This window comes from Linepithema humile, chromosome 3, assembly GCF_040581485.1.
Source record: "Linepithema humile isolate Giens D197 chromosome 3, Lhum_UNIL_v1.0, whole genome shotgun sequence".
In the NCBI taxonomy this organism is placed as follows: Eukaryota; Metazoa; Arthropoda; class Insecta; order Hymenoptera; family Formicidae; genus Linepithema; species Linepithema humile.
This window is the reverse complement of record NC_090130.1, coordinates 12,019,272-12,038,882: the sequence shown is the minus strand read 5'-3', so window position 1 is coordinate 12,038,882 and position 19,611 is coordinate 12,019,272. Positions and strand designations below refer to the sequence as shown.

At 29.0% G+C, this 19,611-nt stretch overlaps 1 long non-coding RNA gene across 2 annotated transcripts; it reads right to left on the bottom strand.

The window, feature by feature from the left end:
- Nucleotides 1-13,466: 13,466 nt before the first annotated feature.
- Nucleotides 13,467-17,811, bottom strand: LOC136998527 (uncharacterized). 2 transcript variants are annotated; one of them, XR_010889106.1, is made up of 6 exons: nucleotides 16,466-17,811; nucleotides 16,296-16,392; nucleotides 15,645-15,859; nucleotides 15,373-15,490; nucleotides 14,990-15,071; nucleotides 13,467-14,736 (listed from the first exon to the last, which is right to left on the bottom strand). It is a non-coding gene; the product is annotated as an uncharacterized lncRNA (long non-coding RNA). The 2 variants fall into 2 exon arrangements; XR_010889105.1 differs by having other exon boundaries at nucleotides 15,373-15,859; nucleotides 16,466-17,808.
- Between the last annotated feature and the right edge of the window lie 1,800 nt (nucleotides 17,812-19,611).

Here is a 19,611-nt window from a genome sequence, read left to right as displayed (position 1 = left end):
TTTTGCATGTATATTTAAAAATTATATATCTAGTTACTTTTGCATGTATATTTAAAAATTATATTTCTATTTACATCTAGTCAATTTTTTGAGGTATACATTTTAAAATAATTGCATCTGTACCTAGTTACTTTTGTTTCTATATTTAGTTATTTTAAAATGATATTTGTGCTTATATCTTATTACATAGTTGATTTTTATTAAGTATACTTTCTAAAATAATTGCATTTGTATCTAGTTATTTTTTTTATATCTGTACCTAGTTAAATAAAAAAATTTTTCAAACTTAATCAAAATAAAAAAATAATAGAAAATTTCGCAAAAAACTTGGCGCTGCTATAAAATAGCCTTAAAATATTATTATTATACATCTTAAAATATTATAGAGCAATGAAAATGCGCAATAATTTTACAATTTACATGATTAATGCCCAATTCCACCAACGTAGATTAACTTTAATCTCGGTTCAACTTACTCTTCATCTTTTTCTAGTTCTAAGAATTAAAAAAAGGTGAAGAATAAGTTGAATCGAGATTAAAGTTAATCTATGTTGGTGGAATCGGGCATAAGTATTATGATGACTCAAAGTGACCAGAGCGGCAAACGGCGACGCGATAGCCAATTAAACTCTTGTTCTTACGGTAAAATTGTAAGTTGATTGGCTATAACGTCACCGCTCGCCGCTCCGTTGCTCTAGTCTGAGCCGAAATTTTAAGGCTATTTTATAGCAGCGCCAAGTTTTTTGCGAAATTTTGTAATATATTTTTATTTTGATTAAGTTTGAAAAATTTTTTTATTTAACTAGGTACAGAATATAAAAAAAATAACTAGATACAAATGCAATTATTTTAGAAAGTATACTTAATAAAAATCAACTATGTAATAAGATATAAGCACAAATATCATTTTAAAATAACTAAATATAGAAACAAAAGTAACTAGATACAGATGCAATTATTTTAAAATGTATACCTCAAAAAAATTGACTAGATGTAAATAGAAATATAATTTTTAAATATACATGCAAAAGTAACTAGATATATAATTTTTAAATATACATGCAAAAGTAACTAGATATAGATGCAATTATTTTAAAATGTTTTGCTTGAAAAAAAATAAACTAAATGTAGATATGAATATAATTTTTAAATAACTAGATAAAGATGCAAAAATAACTAAATACAGTCTTATCGATGCTTGGTTAAATATATATAAATACAACTTTTTTTGAAAGGTTTTATTTAAACTTGGCGTCATTTTCTGATATCACTCTTTTATAGACAGAATATATAGCAAATTTTAATTTGTTTAGTATATAGAACTTTTTTTAAAAGTACAATTTTTTGGAAAGGTTTTTTATGAGGAAATATTTTTTTGAAAAGGTTTTTTTATGAGAACTTTTTTTAAAAAGACTATTTTTTGAAAGGTTTTTTTATGAGAAAAACTTTTTTTGGAAAGACAATTTTTTTAAAAGGTTTTTTTAATGAGGAAAACTGTTTTTGAAAGGTTTTTTTATGAGGAAAACTTTTTCTGAAGACAATTTTTTGGAAAGGTTTTTTTTAATAAGAAAAATTTTTTTGAAAGGCTTTTTTTATGAGAAAAAGATTTTTTGAAAGGTTTTTTATGAGAAAAACTTTTTTTGAGAAGACAATTTTTTTGAAAGATTTTTTATGATAAAAACTTTTTTTTAATACAACAAGGCGTGTACTTAACGCCCTTTTTTTACCTTTTTTTTAAAAAAAAGGTTTATTTTTGTGAGATATTATTTCTTTTTTTTAGTAAAAATGATGGTAATAATAAACTTTACCAATGAGGTCCCACCACCACCTCCGTCATATTTTTTCAATACGACGGTCCTCTTTTTAACTTAACAAATCTAATAATTTTTTTATACTTTACAACATGTTTTATAAAGAAAATTATTTATGATCATAAAAAGGGTATAAAAAACTATTTGCATTTCTAAATTATTGCATTTTTTATATATATATATATATATATAAGCAGATTACTTTTACTGATCAATTTTCTGTAAGAAAATAACAAAAACATCTTTAGCACCTCTAGGCCATTGTCTTTTTTTAATTAACGCATCGTCAGCTTCAATCCAAATGTTAGACATTTCTTCTCTACATATACTTGTGTAATGACCTTTTTCGATAGATGGTCCATGATGAAGTATAGCACTCATTACTTTGTACAATTGCCCAACAATTATTACTTTAGTTGTTGGAACAGCACGCAAAGTAAACTTATCTGTTTTTACTGATTTACCGTCTTGAATTGGTATTAAATGAATAACAATGATATCTCTGCTTAATGTAAATTCACTTTTAACTAATATTTCATTTTTGGTACAATTTTTGCATGATTCGTTGTTCAATTGACACCAATGGGAAAATGTTAAGTTTAATAACTCATTAAGATCATAAGTTTGTTTCTTGCATTTATTTATTGGAATTGAAATAAAAATATTATTATTAACAATAGTTTTTGTATAATTACAACTTTTGCATTGTTTAATGGTAGTAACTTGATGCTCTATTAAACATTTTATACTATCGTATTTTGTACATAGAGCTGTAAAGAATTCACATGCATCTCGTTTAACACTTTTGGAAAAATACTCTCCTAAAGATTGCCGTATAACGTATGTATTCAAGTTGTGCACTTGATTTTCATAATGACACATTAATACATTTAAATCGTTTAGTTTATCATAATCGGCTATTTGTTTTCTAATAGAATTTAAATGTAACAAACATTGTAATACTGCATTTGCATAACATGAAACTTCATCTACATTTTGGAAACCATACATGTTCCAAGTAATATTTTTTCGCACTTTCTCATGTGACTCTTGAATAGAATTAACTATTTTTGGCACTGCCCATAAAACATCTTTTATTCTACAATATCGCTCTTTTACAAGAAAAATAGTTTTTGTTTCTGCATTGTTTAATCGTTTTAATCGATTATATTCAATAATAGCTTCTTCACTAGCTGTTATAGATGAAGGATCAAAATTAATCAAATGTAACCCATCTAAAGATGTTAGTCGTGACAAAGCAACGTAAATTTGACCATGACTAAATACAGAATTACCTATATCCATAATAGCATTCTGTAAACTCAATCCTTGGCTTTTATGAATAGTAATTCCATAACTCAGAGACAATGGAAATTGTTCTCTAATAACATACACTCTATCCATTACCTCAAATTTAACACTTACTCTTTGAATTAAATATTCCGAACCTGATGGTAAAAGAAGTTTAATGCTTTCTACGCGATCGGTAGATATATCTTGTACAATTGAAATCACTTGAGCAATCGTGCCATTTACAAGACCTAAAGTAGCATCTATGTTACGTCTTATCATAACTTTTGCTCCAATTTTTATAGTAATACGTTTCGAAAGCCCAGCTGTTTTAGAGTTGTCCTCATCATTATTTTCCAATACCTTTAACACTTTTTTTTTTACATATGGACTACACTTGACCGTATCTTCAGCAACTAATACTATTTCTTTCGAAGGAATACGACTTAACATTGCAGCGTTTAAAATATCACACATGTGACAAGTAGGCAGCAAACAAACAGTATCTGATGTCATATTATTAATAAAATTACACAATTCGTTTAATCTAGACTCGAAGGAATCTCCCTCAAAAGATATCTTTCTCTTTTGTAGAATGTCAGAATCGGATTTTGTTAGTAAACTAATACGAACTCTCGATAACAATTCACGGTAAGATCCATCTCCTTTCTGACGCATATTAATTGTTAATTCATCATAATTAAATAATGTTGTCCACAAATTTGCAACTCCTAAGCAACCGAAATATTTATCTATCTTTTCCTTTGAGAAGTTTGCAAAGATAAAATCTTCACGTATAGGAGGTAATTGAAGTAAATCTCCAAGCAAAAGAATATGCTTTTTTCCAAACCAACCATCGTCGCAATCGCTTGTGTCAAATATTTCACACAATCGAAGATGTATGTACAGAAAAGTCAAATTAGATATCATTGATACTTCATCAATTATAAAAAGAATAACATCTTTTAGCTCCGTTCGCAGAATTGGTAACACATGGTCAGACAATTTTCTATATTTAGGAGTATGACCATGTTCAACAGGTAATTGAAGCAATCTATCAACTGTCAAGCCGTCTATATTAAACGCTGCTATACCAGTAGGTACTGATACAGCAGTATCTTTTTCGAGATTTTGTTTGATCCAACATGTAACAGTTTTGATTAAAAAGCTTTTTCCAGTACCACCTTCTCCGCTAACATACAGTCGCAATATTGAATTATCTGACTGTATAGTGGTAATGATTCTGTCAAATACTCTTTTCTGATCCATGTTTAATTGTCCTATCATTTCAGAGACATCAATTTCTTGAATATTATTCTTATCACCGAGATCTTTAAAGTCTTGCATCGCTTCACCCGCTTCTATATTTTCAACACCTATCGGATTATCAGGATCATCCTGTGATTCACGTTTTTGTGCTTTATCTAAACATTCTTGAACCAACTGTTTAGCAGCTTCAAATGCTTCTTGCAATTCTTCTAGCTTTTCGTGATATTTTAATGCTTCCGTTAAATGTAGTTTTACTTTGTGAAATGATTCTGCATAAGTATCACATTCATTTTTAAGATCTTCTAATTTGTTCCACGGTTGAAACATAAGTAATAATGAAAAGAAATAATTTTCCGGTTGTATCTTAATATTATATTTATAATGATTGATAAGATATCCTCGCTGTCGTCGTATAAGATAGTAACCATTGCCCATTTCATAAAATTCACCTTTGTTATTTCGTGGTTTGGCTTTTCTGATATCATACCATTTTGCGAACTTGTAAAGAGACATAAATTCCAGTTCTTCTGGTCTCTGTGGATAGTGATCATCTATCAACGATTCATGAAATAAATCTGTCGATTGACTAGCAAGTGCCTCAATCTCTTTACGAGTTTTTAATTTTCGTGATCTAATTCGATTAACATCTAACCATCTAATAGTTGTATCTGAATCGGTTCCATATAAAGCGATACCCAGTAATGTATCAGCAGCTTCAAGAGCTCCACATTCTCAGTTATTCGTAAATCGCAAAGCAATATTCCAAAGACGGCTGGCCAATGATTTATTTGTATTATTTTTAGCATCAAGAATAATATCAGACAACTCACATTTTGCCGCTTTATTCATATATTTGGTAATGTACCAAATAAGCAATGTCGATTTTTCGCCAATAAATTGTATATCTATATTTCCTTCCCAAGCAGTTAAAAGGACAGGATTATAATCATTTATATTGATTTCTTCTTCTGTTCGAGGAATATTGTAAAGCCTACTTTTATGTTTCAATTGTTTTCTACCTGCTATTGCAGTTTTGACCTCAATTATTTTTAAAGACTCAGTAACAGAACGAGGAAATCCAAAACGACATACTCGAACAACTTTACGTCCTACTTTTTTAGAACGAAGACAATAGTCGTTATGTTTGTGTCGTTGATGTGTATTAACACGCCTGTGCAATAGTGGTGAGATATTTTTATTTGGAATTTTACAGCTAACATGTTGTAAAATAAATTTGGAAACTTTTTCCATACTAGATTCACCAATAATTGGGGCATCTTTAATCCAAATTAATAAATGAAAATGTTGTATTCCTCTACCTTGATATTCTCGTCGCCAGAAATAATGCATTACCTCTCCAATTGGATTATCTTCCGAACAAATAAAATCAAGCATTGCCCAAAACATGTTATCGAGAAATCTCGATGTTGACACAGGATCTTTAGCGATAAGTGCACTGGTGCTTAACGATGTATCACACCATCCATTTACTTCACGAATGTATTCACCTAATTCTTCCCACAACCATTCACCAGGACTTAATGTTAGAAACCATGTTGCGGGTCCATAATGGTGTGTCATACAATTTAAATCACTTCTCGGTCTACGCCAAAATTGTTCCGTATTCCTTAGCGACGCAAATATTGTGCTCAAATCAGATTCTAATAAATCTTTGGACATTGCCTCTAAATATTCCTTAGCCGTATAACGAGCTCGTTGATTAGTAGTATACATTTTATGATAAATTCCACGTTTTAACTGACGTATATTGGTACCGTTTAACAAATAAAATAGATATTGTTGATTTAATCTATACTGCGGATGTTTGGACATTAAGCGACATTTAATGAATTCATGGTCATGAAGCTTGACCCCCCTATCTGCATGCTCTCCATTAATACCGTAAGGATATAAATCAGGAAAACATAACAAATCCAAACATTTTTCACGATTATCCATAGGTATATCCTGAATTTTTAACATTTGATATAAAGCCGTTGCAGTTTTATTTTCCCTTTTTTCATATAATGGATATATAGAATATTGCTCATAGTTATCATTATCATTAATAATCTGAGTTAGTAATGCCTCATGTCGACTCAATGCCTTATCTTCAACGTTTTCCATTTCCTGCATTTTGGATTTTGAATTATTTAATAATTCATGTTCCTCATCAAATATATCTTGTTCAACATTTTCATCCTCTTGCATTTGGAATTCCATATTATTCAATTGCAAAATTAAATCATCGTGTGAATTCGGTATTATTATTCCAGAATATAAAGGATTGTTGTTCTTCAACCACATCAATGCATCAATTACTTTTGTAACATTTACCATCTCTTCCCAGATAACTTTAGATTTTGTGGGAATACCTCTAACTAAGATATATAATTCATGATTAATATTTATCGCATTAGTTTCAGAACATAATTTGTTTAATGTCTCTTGTATTGGAAGTGGTAAATGAAAGGTTCTACCTTTAACTTTTTGTATCATTTGTCTTCCAGGTAATTTTTTATTCATAACAGTTCCCATTTTAACAACAGTTTGAAACGCTTTAGCTCTCTGTATAAGAATCTTTTCGAATGTGTTAAGAGATGATATCACATCCGGCACATGATTTGTACGAAGATTATTCAAGATGCAATATGCAGGCATCGAACCTTCACGAAATTTTCCTTTACAATAAATACATATGTACTGCGAATTAATTTGTTGCTTTTTTACATGTTCCATTAAATCTTTCCAAATTGGAGTATCCATTTTTATTCTAAGACTTGTGATCTCAGAAACGTTTCTTCTATAACAAAGTCTTTCACATGATACACAAGCATGACGCGGTGTATCCATTAAGCGTTTTTTCAATATCTTAAATGCATTCTTATATTTAGAAAATATATCATCCTCATTTGCAATTGCATCGCTTTGCTTACGTTTGTACATATCTGTTATTTCTTGTGCTGCAGTCACAATTTCATTTAATACATCTAAATCAGCACAATTTAATGCTTTATCTAACTTAAACATTTGTCCACAAACACTTGTGAGTTGATAAATCAAACGTTTAATATTTCTTACTTTTGGAAAGTGAGGCGATAGCAATACAACTGGTAAAAGCATCGCTTTACAAAGAGTTAAATCGATGTAACAACTTTGCGCGTGACCCAATTTTAAATCTGAAGTTTTTACTGTACATTTATACATATCTTCTACCAATATAGGTATATTTTTTAAAGCACATGTATCAACAGTTTCAAGAAATTTTTGATAACGTTTAATCAAAGCTGGATTATCAATTTTACATAAAGTGGGACAACACGACCATGACTTTTTCGCTCGTGCTGTTGTCAAAGGTAACACATTTATAACTTGACCTTCCATATTTATTGCTAAAGATTCTTGTAAAGTTGCTTTACAATACATAGAATCTGCAAAATAATTTTCGGATGAAGCTGTATGTCTAGATACTCCACACAAAGCATTCAATTGTTCATCAATTGTATGACATTCAGCAACAAGAGTCAAACATACTTCTGCTTTCTTTTTAAGTCTATATAATATTTTATTCATGTCGTCAATATAATTATTTCTAACATTATTACACCAACGTACTATTTTCTCAGCTTCTAATTGTTTTTCGATATTACATTCAATATTTAATTTTTTCGAAATATTTTTAATGAATGTTATCAAAGAACCATTTTTTAATTTTATAGAATTTTTGCACCGAACATTTCTATATTTTTTAGTGATGTTATTAGTAACATTGCAATTTTTTATGTTATGTTTATATTTCAATGTTTCATTCTTTTTTTCTCTTTCTTCTTTCTTTTTCTTATAATATTGTTTGTTATAATTCCATTTACGTTCTAATATTTTTTGTCTACTTTCTTCCTTTTGCATCAATTTAGAATAACGTATGCGCTCTTGCGTGCATCGCATTGCAAAATTTTTATCATATTGTTGCCGCTTTTTAGCGCGATTATAATCTAAATTTTCTTTATATCTGCGCTTCTTTTTAGCACGATTATCTTCTACATTTTCTTTATATCTGCGCTTCTTTTTAGCACGATTATCTTCTACATTTTCTTCATATCTGCGCTTCTTTTTAGCGCGATTATCTTCTAATTTTTTTTTATATGTGCGCTTTTTTTTAACGCGATTATCTTCTAAATTTTCCTTATATTTCTGTATCTTTTTAGCACGATTATATTCTAAATTTTGTTTATATCGATGTCGTTCGTAATGCGCATGATTTTTTAAGTAATCACATATATCTTGATTTTCCTTTTTGCAACTTTCTTTGTTATCAACAAAATTGTTAGTCAATGTAATATTATCATCTATATTTATTATCTCTTGGTTATCCTTGTTATTAATTTGATCAACAAAATTGTTCTTTAATGTATTTGATTTTTGTTCTATTTTATTTTGTCCTATTGTACGTAAAGGAGCTACTTTTTTTGGTTTTATTATTGCTAACGGAGATACTTTTTGAATAACTCCATATATTAAATCTTGAGGAAAATGCTCTATTACATTAGATTCCAAAATTTTTACTAAATGTGAACGCATTAAGCTATGATCATACTTTACTGTATCAGGCTTGATATTAAATAGTAATGAAGTTGCAAAAGCTATTGAAAAAACACCACAATCCTTACCGTTTGGTTGTTGCTGTACAGTAGGAAATCGGACAGGCCGTTGATCAAAAGAATAAGTCGGAAATAATCGTCTTAAAAATTGTTCATGATTTTTATGCAACTTCTTTTTATTCAATGAATCATAAATAAATAAGTTTTGTGCATCATAATAACTGCATACCCAATGTCCATCTAATGCGCCAGGACCTGACGAACTATATAATATCTGTATATGTTCATTATTGTCAGGTATAGGTTGTATTTCATCAAAACATTGTAATAGCAATGTTTCGACAGGTCTATAATTAGAACATCTTTCTAAAAGATGATTAAAATGTTTTATATGTAAATCTGTTAGCCATTCACCTTGAACAATAATATTTTTTTGTTCGGATGACAAAACTATTTTTGTCTCAGTTTATATAATCATTTGATCTCGATATCTTTCATTTTGCATATCATTTTCTAAGTACACCTGTATACGTCCTTCATTCTCTTTATAATCTTTTTCATAAACTTGATCAATACGATTATTATTAATTAATGTTAGATCTGCAATTTTGTCTAAATCTGCTATGTTTTTTTGCATTTTTAACAAATCATTATTTAATTTCTTTAATTTACAAGGACGATTATACTGTTTCAATTGATTTAATTTCTTTTCATTTGTTTTATTTTGATGTATCATACGCTTACGAGTTGTTTCAGCTTCTTTTGCTTTTATTAATGCCAATGAAAGTACTTTTTGAACACCATATTTTGGATCTTGAGGAAAATGTTCGATTACATTAGATTCAAAAATTTTTATCAAATGTGAACGCATTAAGCTATGATCATACTTAACTTTTTCTGGTTTAATATTGAATAGTAACGAAATTGCAAAAGCTATAGCGAAAACACCGCAATCATTACTATTTGGTTGACATTGCACAGCTGGAAATTTGATAGGTCGTTTTTCAAAAGGATAAGTTGGAAATAATCGTCTTAAAAATTGTTCATAATCTCTGTGCAACTTTTTATTATTAAACGAATCATAAATAAATAAATTTTTTTGTCATAATAGCTACATATCCAATGTCCATCTAATGCGTTTAGACCTGACGAACTAAATAATATCTGTATATGTTTTTTATATTCTGATGCACATTGTATTGTATCAAGAGAATACAATTTTTGTGTTTGCACAGGTCTATAATCTGAACAAGTTTTTAAAAGATGTGCAAAATGCTCCATATGTATATCATTTAACCATTCGCCTTGAGCAATAATACGTTTTTGATCAGACGACAGCGTTATTTGTTTTTCCATTATAAATATTTTTATCTTTTAATTAAATATATATTTTAGATTATTATTTGCAAGAGCACAGCAATTGCTTTTTACAGGTGCACAGCAACTCTTCTTTTTATAACAAGTGTTTAAAGACGCACAGCAGTCACTCTTGAAGGTGCACAGCAACCCTTCTTTCTATAAGCGCACAGCGCAGTAATACTTTTTATAAGGTGCGCAGCAACCCTTCTTTTTTGTAAGCGCACAGCAGCTTTTATATAAAAAAAATATATACTTACACCTAAACTCCTCCGGAATCCAAGAAACAAAAAAACTTCTCTGGAAATCCAAGAAACAAAATAAACATTTAATACAGTAATGATGGCTATACAATCTTTTATTTCAATTTTTAATGTTACAGTAATTATACAATTTTGTATTACCTATTTAATAAGTTTCCTTCTTCCTCGTTTCCTCTAATTGGCTCCCTTTCTCTCTCTCTCTCTCTCTCTCTCTCTCTCTCTCTCTCTCTCTCTCTCTCTCTCTCTCTCTCTCTCTCTCTCTCTCTCTCTCTCTCTCTCTCTCTCTCTCTCTCTCTCTCTCTCTCTCTCTCTCTCTCTCTCTCTCTCTCTCTCTCTCTCTCTCTCTCTCTCTCTCTCTCTCTCTCTCTCTCTCTCTCTCTCTCTCTCTCTCTCTCTCTCTCTCTCTCTCTCTCTCTCTCTCTCTCTCTCTCTCTCTCTCTCTCTCTCTCTCTCTCTCTCTCTCTCTCTCTCTCTCTCTCTCTCTCTCTCTCTCTCTCTCTCTCTCTCTCTCTCTCTCTCTCTCTCTCTCTCTCTCTCTCTCTCTCTCTCTCTCTCTCCCCCCTCTCTCTCTCTCTCTCTCACTGTCTTTCTCAGTTTCTCCAATAAATGACATATATTGTTTGTATTTAACACGATAAATGTTGAACTAAATATTAAATACTTTAAAATGTTAATATATACTATAAATATTATCGTGATAGATATATGTCAGGATAATACTACATAGTATTTATAATAAATATTGTTCACATAGACCATATCATCACTATCACGACCATATTGTAATATGTGAAGCAATATTTTCGGATATATATTATTATAAATAAACAACGGAAACATACCTTAAGTAATATACTGATGCAGTTTTTAATACAAAAACACCATAAATATTTCCACCGCTTCACTGTAAACACAAACCTTCCAAAAAATTTATCTTCCACAAAAAAATGTATATATATTAACAAATAACAAACCTTTCAAAAAAAGTTGTATATATAACCAAATCAAAAAAAGTTGTTGTATATATAACCAAATAAAAATTCGCTATATATTCTGCCTATAAAAGAGGTGATATCAGAAAATGACGCCAAATTTAAATAAAAAACCTTTCAAAAAAACTTGTATGTATATATTTAAAAAAAAGTTGTATATACCAAATAAAAATTCGCTATATATTCTGCCTATAAAAGAGGTGATATCAGAAAATGACGCCAAGTTTAAATAAAAAACCTTTCAAAAAAACTTGTATGTATATATTTAAAAAAAAGTTGTATATACCAAATAAAAATTCGCTATATATTCTGCCTATAAAAGAGGTGATATCAGAAAATGACGCCAAGTTAAAATAAAAAACCTTTCAAAAAAACTTGTATGTATATATTTAAAAAAAGTTGTATATACCAAATAAAAATTCGCTATATATTCTGCCTATAAAAGAGGTGATATCAGAAAATGACGCCAAGTTTAAATAAAAAACCTTTCAAAAAAACTTGTATGTATATATTTAAAAAAAAGTTGTATATACCAAATAAAAATTCGCTATATATTCTGCCTATAAAAGAGGTGATATCAGAAAATGACGCCAAGTTTAAATAAAAAACCTTTCAAAAAAACTTGTATGTATATATTTAAAAAAAAGTTGTATATACCAAATAAAAATTCGCTATATATTCTGCCTATAAAAGAGGTGATATCAGAAAATGACGCCAAGTTTAAATAAAAAACCTTTCAAAAAAACTTGTATGTATATATTTTAAAAAAAGTTGTATATACCAAATAAAAATTCGCTATATATTCTGCCTATAAAAGAGGTGATATCAGAAAATGACGCCAAGTTTAAATAAAAAACCTTTCAAAAAAACTTGTATGTATATATTTTAAAAAAAGTTGTATATACCAAATAAAAATTCGCTATATATTCTGCCTATAAAAGAGGTGATATCAGAAAATGACGCCAAGTTTAAATAAAAAACCTTTCAAAAAAACTTGTATGTATATATTTAAAAAAAAGTTGTATATACCAAATAAAAATTCGCTATATATTCTGCCTATAAAAGAGGTGATATCATCAGAAAATGACGCCAAGTTTAAATAAAAAAACCTTTCAGAAAAACTTGTATGTATATATATATATTACGAAAAAGGATTATATTTATTGCGCTTATTGCGCTTACAGCTTTTTAACCAATAAGCATCGATAAGATTGTATTTAGTTATTTTTGCATCTTTATCTAGTTATTTATTTAAAAATTATATTCATATCTACAATTAGTTAATTTTTTTTTAAGTATACATTTTAAAATAATTGCATCTGTATCTAGTTACTTTTGCTTCTATATCTAATTATTTAAATTTAAAAATGATATTTGTGTTTATATCTATCTAGTTAATTTTTCTTAAGTCTGTATCTAGTTAAATAAAATTTTTATATCTGTATCTAGTTAAATAAAAAATTTTTAAAATAAAAGTATTTAATTCGAAAATAAAAAAATTTTTTAAATTTAATCAAAATAAAAAAATATTACAAAATTTCGCAAAAAACTTGGCGCTGCTGTACTGAACTACATGTTAAATACATCTTAAAATATTATAGAGAATGAAAATGAGCAATAATTTTACAATTTACATGATTAAGTGTTATAATGACTCAAACTGACCAGAGCGGCAAACGGCGACGCGATAGCCAATTAAACTCTTGTTCTTACGGTAAAATTGTAAGTTGATTGGCTATAACGTCACCGCTCGCCGCTCCGTTGCTCTAGTCTGAGCCGAAATTTTAAGGCTATTTTATAGCAGCGCCAAGTTTTTTGCGAAATTTTGTAATATTTTTTTATTTTGATTAAGTTTGAAAAATTTTTTTATTTAACTAGGTACAGAATATAAAAAAAATAACTAGATACAAATGCAATTATTTTAGAAAGTATACTTAATAAAAATCAACTATGTAATAAGATATAAGCACAAATATCATTTTAAAATAACTAAATATAGAAACAAAAGTAACTAGATACAGATGCAATTATTTTAAAATGTATACCTCAAAAAAATTGACTAGATGTAAATAGAAATATAATTTTTAAATATACATGCAAAAGTAACTAGATATATAATTTTTAAATATACATGCAAAAGTAACTAGATATAGATGCAATTATTTTAAAATGTTTTGCTTGAAAAAAAATAAACTAAATGTAGATATGAATATAATTTTTAAATAACTAGATAAAGATGCAAAAATAACTAAATACAGTCTTATCGATGCTTGGTTAAATATATATAAATACAACTTTTTTTGAAAGGTTTTATTTAAACTTGGCGTCATTTTCTGATATCACTCTTTTATAGACAGAATATATAGCAAATTTTAATTTAATTATATATACAACAACTTTTTTTGATTTGGTTATATATACAACTTTTTTTGAAAGGTTTGTTATTTGTTAATATATATACATTTTTTTGTGGAAGATAAATTTTTTGGAAGGTTTATATATACAACAACTTTTTTTGGGAGGTTTGCGTGTATACAAACAACTTTTTTTTGGTATACAATAACTTTTTTTGGAAGGTTTGCGTGTATACAACAACTTTTTTTTGGAAGATTTGCGTGCACTTGGCGCCTTTTCTTTACCTTTTTTTAAAAAGGTAATTTGTTGAAACTTTTTTGTAAGGTTTATATATACAACAACTTTTTTTGGAAAATTTGCGTGTATACAACAACTTTTTTTTGGAAGATTTGCGTGCACTTGGCGCCTTTTCTTTACCTTTTTTTAAAAAGGTAATTTGTTGATATAAAATATACAACTTTTTTGTAAGGTTTGCGTGTTTATATATACAACAACTTTTTTTGGAAGGTTTGCGTGTATACAACAACTTTTTTTTGGAAGGTTTGCGTGTACTTGGCGCTTTTTTTTTACCTTTTTTTAAAAAGGTAATTTGTTGATTAATGTGATTGATACTAAGTTAGTAAAATAATTTTGTGTCACGTACAGTACAGGATAATGTCCTTGCATTGACCAAATATCGATTACATCTTCTATATTAAAGTTACATATATTACTTGTTGTACCTAGAACACTTTCCACAGCGTTCCAAAATGATACGATAGTAGATAAATTCTCAGTATCTGTCGCGTTTGTCTGATTATGCCTGAAAAATAACATTGCAAAAATTTTTCTTATCATTTATAAAATTATTACATCATTTACTATAAATAATAATTCCTCAATATGTTGTTTAAAATTCTTTACATAAAGAGTAACTAAAAGTAGCCGATAAGTTTAAAACGGTTAGTTCCTAGTTTTGAACAGTAGATGTTGAAGCATGTCATTTGCTTTACTGTTCAAATTTTTTATTTCATTATTATTATCATTGTTTAAAGATATAAAAAGATATTACTCACTGTATGTTTTTATACATGTTGAGACTAGTCCAAAACTTCATATCAGATATTATATGATATAACATGCGCCATATAATAGATGCTGTAACGATTCAAATTGTAAAATATTTGTTGAATAGTATAATGTATTTTTTTTACTTTTAATATAGTATTAATTACTATTGACATAATAGTAATTAATATTTTAAAATAGTCTTAATTTTTATTTTTAATATACTTATAATATGTTTTATATATAAATAAGTTGTATTTTAATCGATTTACAGTTAAGTTTTCTTATACTTTGTTACAAATTTTGTAAATTTACATAGAATTATCAATATTTCAAAATTACATTTTCTTTGATTCTAAATAATATTTTAGTTATATTTGCTTAAACTTACATGTGATATAATAACGGGATAATTTAAATGGCAGAGAATCTGTAGGAAGATCATCGAAACGTAAAGATTCCTGTTGTACTTGGATGTAAAATAAGTCCATCGTGGAATATAACCGAGTCTGTAAAGCGTGACATGATCGAGTAAATATATTTCGAGAGAAGTTTTTTAAATTTTGGCAACACGTATTTAGCGCTGTTGACAGCTGCTATTAACGTTTAGTCGTTTATATTAAAGTATAAAGTAATGTACTAATAATGAAAGTATAAAAAAACCTGATTCAAAATATGTGCTGCAAGAAACGTAATAATAAATCCTTCTTTGGACCACAGAAACATATCATCATACCAATAAGAAATCGTTTTACGTGCTATTAAGTTTGCCACTTCCATTTTGCGAACGGGATGTAATGTATAATAATTATTATGATAAATATTAATCTGTTTAATAAGATATGTGGGAATGCCATACTAATTCCCATTTTAAGCATCTGCAAGAAGAATTTCTTGATTAGAAAAAAAAACATACATTTACGACACATGTTATTTATATTCTATATAAGAAGAATAAATATAATATAACAACTATTGTAGTTAGTCGTACTAAAGCGGTGTAAAATTTTCATGAAAAATTAAAAGAAAGTTAGAAGAAAGAAAGAATTATTTGTGAAAATGCAACTCAGTTAGCACATGTTTGTTTCATATACGTTTTCTAAACATATCCAATGTATTCACATACGTCGAGGAAATGTTTATGAAACGAATATGTGCTATTTGGCAATAAGTAAGAGAAACCAATTTTTATTTCTACTAAAAATTACGTTCTTATTACAATATTACAGATAATTGAATAACCTAATAAAAATATAAAAGTATTATATACATACATATAAAGCAAGATAAAAATTATAATTTTTTGCTTCTTACTATAAAAGGACAATCTCGTTGATCAATCAAAACTTGATAAAACATATGTGGCCTGCCTTTTACTTCTTTCTCACCAACATTGTTGAAATGTTATCCTCTATATAAAAGATAAAGTTATCTATATATATCTATATATAACATCCATGTAAAATACAAAATACAACGCATACCCATCTTTCTTATTGAATAGAGCTCTGTCATATTGGCGCGAGACACTACCGTGTCTCTTGACTTTAGCCAACCAAGGAAATAAAATCACACCTCGATATAAAATCAACACATATACACTTATACACTTATTTCACTTAATACGAATTTCTAACAAATTTGGTCACTCGCACTACACTGCTCTGGATAAGCAGTCTTATTAAGTGTGCATAGTGCGAGTGGCCAAATTTGTTAGACCGAATTCACTATTATCACTTTTTTTTTATTTTCACACTTTCTGAACTGAAAGGTTATGTAAATAAATAAATGCAAATGCCAACGTAAGCGCGCGCCGCGCGGCTTCTCAGCGCCATCAGCGCACCTAACGTCAGAAATCGGAACATGGACATTTTAGCTGGACATTTTTATCGTACTATTTTAGACATTTCGACTTTGGACTATTATAACTTTTTTTCTACAGCACCTACAGTAAAAACAAGCATACTTTTCTTATGTAATTTGGGTATGCGCTATCGATTGAGCCTAACAACAACTCAATCGGCCCAGCCGTTATTGAGATCCGATAATCTCGGCTCGTCTCAACTTTCGGGCTCGCGTAAAGATACACGGTCGGTCTTGCGCTGCGCGTGAACTTGGCGCGAGACACTACCGTGTCTCTTGACATCTGTCAGTCGACAGCCATAGAGTCACATTTATAAATGACTTACAAACTGTACTACGAGAAGTGGAAATGCTGCATTGTGATTTGTTAGCTGTCATAAACAAGATTGGCTTACGGAAAACACCAATTAAATACTTTTGAGGCGTAGCGCAGTTTGTAAGTCATTTATAAATATGACTATGGCTGTCGACTTTGATAGACAGATGACACAAAATGTCCGCAGAACCAAAAAAAAGTAAGTAATTAGTATAATATAATATATTATTAAAAACATGAAAAATAAGTAATTATTCGTTTTGTTACAGCACCACGATGGAATCGACGAAGAGAAGGCCGCGGTGGAGGTCGCGGTGGAAACCGAACGTTCCACCTCCACTTTTAATATTAATATTAAATACAAAAAAATACATATTTTGTAAAAAAAAATACATATTTTGTATTTTATTTAAATAAAATGTTAATGTATTTATATATATAAATAAATACCATGTAGTATTATCTCCTGATTTACTATTATCCTGAAATAGAGTATAGTGTAAATCCTGAAATAGATAGAGTCGTGTAAAGACGTTTAATTTTTAATATAATATTCAATGTAAGAGACGTTTATCTTAATTGTTTAATTTGTGGTATTTACTAATCAAACGTATGTGCACGGCTCTATCTATTTCAGGATATTATCCTGAAATAGAGTAGTGTAAATCCTGAAATAGATAGAGTCGTGTAAAGACGTTTAATTTTTATAATATTCAATCTAAGAGACGTTTATCTTAATTGTTTAATTTGTGGTATTTATAAAATAAATATATGTAAACGTCTCTTAGATTGAATATTATATTAAAAATTAAACGTCTTTACACGACTCTATCTATTTCAGGATTTACACTACTCTATCTATTTCAGGATAATATCCTGAAATAGATAGAGCCGTGCACAGACGTTTTTAGTAAATACCACAAATTAAATTTAGTAAATACCACAAATTAAACAATTAAGATAAACGTCTCTTAGATTGAATATTATATTAAAAATTAAACGTCTTTACACGACTCTATCTATTTCAGGATAATAGTAAATCAGGAGATATAATACTACATGGTATTTCTTTATATATATAAATACATTAACATTTTATTTAAATAAAATACAAAATATGTATTTTTTTTACAAAATATATTTAATATTAATATTAAAAGTGGAGGTGGAACGTTCTGTTTCCACCGCGACCTCTACCGCGGCCTCCTCTTCGTCGATTCCATCGTGGTGCTGTAACAAAACAAATATAATTAGTAATTTTTTTCATTTCAGGATGCTTTTTTTAATTTTTAAATAACTTACGTAGCATAAATAACTTACGTAGCACTCGTATATAAATTGTTTTCCCTGCTGACATTGCTGTCGTTGTTGCTGCCGCTGCAAAATTTTTATTCTGAAAAGAATATTGAAAAATGTATATGTATTTTTTAATATGTACTGAAAAGAATATTAAAATATGAAATTTCTTACCGTTTTTCTTAAATAATACCGGCCTAAGAGTTTTCTTAAATACCGGCCTAAGAGTGTTGTCAACATGTGTCTTGCTACACTTCTGCACTTCAAGACGAGAAAAAATTTTTTTATAAAGCATACTATTATTTTGATGATATACACTATCTCTATTGGTCTCCACAACACGTTATGTATACATTTTACGACCGATATTAATTATATCAATATGATTAGTATCATCAAAGCTGCGAGCTGACAGGTCTGAGCGCCGCCATGTTGGAAAAGGACAGACATTTTTTAGAAAAAGAAAGGAAAGAAAAAAGACGCTCTTATGCGGGAATCGACATTTCGCGGGCTGTAGAAAAGGACAACCATGTCGCATTTTGATGCTTCTAGTTGGCAAAGGACAAACTTATATATTAGAGAAGGATGACGAACAGACGACGACGACGACGACGACCAAGCTTACATAGATTTCGGCATATTTCGACTTTGGCAAACTTTGGCAATTAATATATTTTTTTAGAAAGCATGTACAAAAAAAGTAAAGATACTTTTATTATGTATATCGCATGTGCTCTATCGATTGAGCCTATTATAAATTCGATCGGTCCACGCATTATTGAGATATGAAAATCTCGATTCCTATCAGCTCATGTGCTCGCGTAAAGATACACGGTCGGTCTTGCGCTGCGCGTGAACTTGGCGCGAGACACTACCGTGTCTCTTGATTATTGTCGCGTATTTTTTGTAATACTTCTAATAGTCGCCGGTTGTGGTCTTCTAAACTAGCGTCGTATATTACGATGTCGTCTAAATAGACCAGACACCGTATTCCTTGTATGCCCGCTAGAATAGTATTCATTAATCTTTGAAACGTTGCCGGGGCATTCTTTAGCCCGAACGGCATCCGATTAAATTCATAATGCCCGTAGAGCGTTGAAAAAGCCGTTTTTTGCTTATTTCTGTCTGCCATGGGTATTTGATGATAGCGCGATG